This window comes from Tupaia chinensis, unplaced genomic scaffold (assembly GCF_000334495.1).
Source record: "Tupaia chinensis unplaced genomic scaffold, TupChi_1.0 Scaffold143333_1, whole genome shotgun sequence".
Classification (NCBI taxonomy): domain Eukaryota; kingdom Metazoa; phylum Chordata; class Mammalia; order Scandentia; family Tupaiidae; genus Tupaia; species Tupaia belangeri.
This window is the reverse complement of record NW_006203177.1, coordinates 446,976-451,434: the sequence shown is the minus strand read 5'-3', so window position 1 is coordinate 451,434 and position 4,459 is coordinate 446,976. Positions and strand designations below refer to the sequence as shown.

The window sequence follows — 4,459 nt, the reverse complement described above, 5'->3', positions numbered from 1 at the left end:
AAAGAGACGGTTGGATAAGGATGGGGGAAGGACGGATATGCTTTCAGATCCCACCTGGAAAAAGGTGAAACACCAAGACAGCAGGTTGTGGGGACGCGGGTGTGAGAGCGCTGGGGACAGCACGTGCAACGGAGGCTGCATCCCAGCCCTTCCACGGTCTGGATAAACTCCCCAGCTGCCCTGACCCCCATGTCTGCCTCTGTTAAGGATAGGCCCACGTTTCAGGCCTCCTTCCTTCCTTCCTTCCTTCCTTCCTTCCATAGTTTTATAAGACAGGGTCTCTCCAATGACCCTCCAGCCTCAGCAACCCAGCTGGGACTACATGAGTGCGCCACCATGCCCAGCTTTTTTTTTAAACGGGGTCTGCCTATGTTACTCAGGCCAGCATCAAGCTCACAGTCCTTCTGCCTCAGCCTCCCCAGGTCGCTGGGATTATAGGAAGGTGCTGCCACGCCTAGTCTAAAGGGCCAGGAATCAAACCCAGGCCTCCCCTGTGGTCCCAGCATCTGAGCAGTGTGTGCCACAGCAGCGGGGCCTCTGATGTTCTTTCTGAGGTTATTAAGTGCAGAAGTGACAGCCATGCTGTCCAGTAGGATAGCCAATGGCCACACCTGGCTATTTACATTTAAATTAATTAAAAACAACTGAAATGTAAAATTCAGTCCTTCAGTTGCACTAGCCACATTGTGAGTGCCCAGTAGCCTCCTGTGGTGGGCCGCTACTGGACTGGGCAGCTCAGAAGGCTTGTCCTCCATCACAGGAAGTCCGCTGGACAGGGCTGCCCGTGAATCTCCAGTCTCCTGAGCTACGTTGCCCAGATACACAGCCCAGCTCCACCAACTCGTAGCTGGGTGGCATTCAGCAAATGTGTCAGCTGCTCTGTGCCTTAGTTTCCCCACCTTTAATTTGGGGTGTTTGAAAACAGCAGGACCAGCAGATGGTGGAATGGTTCCATCACTAGACTTCCACATAGTCAACTGTGGTTTAAATCCCAGACCCGGCAGCTTAAAATTCACGCTGGGTGCGTGTGTGCACATCCCCAAGATCCTGAAAGGAGAATGGAGAAGGGACTGTGGGCGTGGCCATCCCCCCCCCACAGGGGGATTATTTCTCTCTTTCTGTCTCTCCAACAAGTGCACATGCCCTATAACAAAAATCTCTCTTAAAAAAAAAAATCATATCTCCAAAGAGAAAAGCATTCTAATGATGAGTTGTCACCAGCATTATCCAGTAGGGGAAACAGCCAAGCGAAACAGTCAGCCTTGGTGGGCTGCATAGACGTGTCACTGCAAAAAATGAAGGTGGAGGCCAAATGGCGATAAATGTGACTTTCTGTGAGGATGACCCACATGGAAACATTACTGGTTTGTGTACAGAGACTTCTCTGAGTATGTGGGCATACCATGCTCCTGCTCTGGGCTGGCTGAAGCTGAGAGTGGGGAGGAAAAGTCACAGCATCAAGACCCTGGTAAGGGTGCTGTATCGCTCTCACTCTCTCTCTCTGAGATAAAGGATGTTTTTTTCTTTTAGCTTGTGATAGGGCACATGTGCTTGCCAGGGAGAGACAGAGAGAGAGAGAGAGAAATCACCCCTGGGGGAATGGCCACACCACAATCCCTTCTCATCCAGTCTCTTCCCCAGATATTGGGCATACATACACACACACACACACCTGGTATGATTTTCAAGCCACCAGGTCCAGGACTCGAACTGCATAGTCAGCTATGTGGGATCCAGGACCTTAACCTCCATGCTACCTGTTGGCCTCTAAATAAAAATTTTTTAAATGAAGTTATTTATTCATGGCCAAGAACAGGAGCTCATTATTCTGGGAGGGTCCATGTTTTGTTTTGTTTCTTAATTAAATAATTTTTTTCTGATTTCATAGGAATACATGCTGACCAAAAATGATCAAAATAAAAACCTTTCCTAATCCCACCCCTAATAGAGTTACCATTTTTAGCATGTTACAGACTGCCTTCACAAAAAGAGCATGAGATTGGATCCTATCTATACGCCGTTCTACGGCGTTTACTATTATAGTTGTTTTCATTTCATCTTATATGTCTTAACTAATATTTTCATGTCATTAAATGTTATTTTCAAATGATATTTTAATGGTTACTTAATCTTTTATTCTTGAATGCCTCATAATTCGTTTAACTACGTATCTAATTTTTGGACATGTATATTGTCACCAGTTCTTATCACCATAAATAATAGTATAATGGATGCCCTTGAAAAAAATCTTCTGCTCCTGATTACTTCCACACAATGCAGTAAAATATTTACGTCAATTTACATACCCACCATCAATGCACGAACATATCATTTCTTTGATCTTTTGTTAGCAATAAGTCTTTTTATTTTTTGACCTTTGAAAAATTTGAAAATAGATCCTTTCATTTGGCTTTTTGTAATACTAGTGATAATGGATAGATTTTTACATATTATTGAATATTTATATTTTTATTAACAATTACTCCTTACTGTGCTCTACAGGGAATACTTTCAAATGTAAGAACCTGCAGTTGAGAAAACAAAATCCTTTTAGGTTTTTGCCATAGTGCATGTGTGCTTGCTAGAGACAGTGAGAGGGAAGGTAAGAAATCTCCTCCCGAGGGGGGTTGGCTATGCCACAATCCCTTCTCCTCCATTCCCTTCTCAAAATTCTGAGCACACACACATGCCCCCAGCATGATTTTCAAGCCATTGGGTCCAGTACGAAACCATGATCAGCCACATGGGAATCCAGCACCTTATCCATCATACCACCTGCTTGCCCCAGTTTAGGAAAATTTTAACTCAGTAGTTCAGATGCAAGTACTGCTCAGTTAGATAGCTTGTAGGTTAGAAATTCATTTAGAAGTCATTGAATTACACCTGGGATTCCTCCGTGAGCTAGACTGTTGGCACTGAAAGATACTCTCCTAGGTTTTAAATTTCCTAATAAAAAGACAAGATGTAAGTTAGGAAAAGACCTTACCTCCAGAGCAGAATTCTCTGGGTTGTGGAGCCGGAGTGCATCCTCAGGGGCTGCAGATTTCTAAATCCTGCCAATGCCATCCTCAAAGGAGACTTCAGAAGCTAGAAATGAACAGTGCATCTACAAAGCAAAGAAAACCTCCATTTTTCTACAGTGTTTTAAATCCCCAGGTTATCAAAAGTCTCAACTATTTTCCTCACAGGTTAAAAAAATAATAGTAATAAAGCAATTAAATAGAAATATACCTTCTCTTCCAGACTGCCTAGTGTATTACTACTTATGAGATTCGTAATGCTCTGTTTGGATAGAAGGCTGTATGAGGTCTCCAAGGAGCTACCTGGAACTTGTACATCAAAAAATGCAATTCTAGGCCATTCTCCGGCGAGAGTCGCAGCGGTTTCCTGCTTCAACAGTGCTTGAACGGAACCCGGCGCTCGTCCCCCATCCCGGCCAGCCACCCAGAGCCCGTCCTCCGCCACCAACTCGCAGCGTCCTCGGACAGCTCCAAGGCCCCCGGCCGCCGCCCCAGCGCTGCGCAGCCGCTCTCGCCGCCGCCTCTTCTCAACCACCTGCCATGATGACCGCGTCCGCCTCGCAGGTGCGCCAGAACTCCCACCAGGACTCAGAGGCCGCCATCAACCGCCAGATCAACCTGGAGCTCTACGCCTCCTACGTGTACCTGTCCATGTCTTTCTACTTTGACTGAGATGACATGGCTTTGAAGATCTTTGCCAAATACTTTCTCCACCAATCTCACGAGGAAAGGGAGCATGCTGAGAAACTGATGAAGCTGCATCTTCCTTCAGGATATTAAGAAACCAGACCGTGATGACTGGGAGAACGGGCTGAATGCAATGGAGTGTGCATTACACTTGGAAAAAAATGTGAATCAGTCACTACTGGAACTGCACAAACTGACCACTGACAAAAACGACCCCCATTTGTGTGACTTCATTGAGACGCATTACCTGAACGAGCAGGTGAAGTCCATCAAAGAATTGGGTGACCATGTAACTAACTTACGCAAGATGGGAGCCCCGGAATCTGGCATGGCAGAGTATCTCTTTGACAAGCACACCTTGGGAGACAGTGATAACGAGAGCTAAGCTTGAGGCTAACTTTCCCAGGGCCACAGGGTGACCTCCCTGCTCACCAGGGCAGTGCATGCATGTTGGGGGTTTCTTTTACGTTTCCTATAAGTTGTACCACGACATCCACTTAAGTTCTTTAATTTGTACCATTCCTTCAAATAAAAAAATTTGGTACCCCCCCAAAAAATGCAATTCTAAACCTAAAATAATTTTAATATATTTTTTCATTGCCAGAGAGCACACACAATCACCAGAGAGAGACAGAAAAACAGAGAGAAAGGGAGAGGGACAAAACACTCCCCAATGGGGCAGGGTCGGGCTACGACCCTTCTCCATTTCTTCATCCAGTTGGGATTCTGAGCACACGTGCACATGTACCCGG

The 4,459-nt window shown here is 45.7% G+C and overlaps 1 pseudogene; it reads left to right on the top strand.

Annotated features, from left to right (window-relative positions):
- Nucleotides 1-3,336: 3,336 nt before the first annotated feature.
- Nucleotides 3,337-4,254, top strand: LOC102472946 (ferritin heavy chain pseudogene; annotated as a pseudogene).
- Nucleotides 4,255-4,459: the final 205 nt, after the last annotated feature.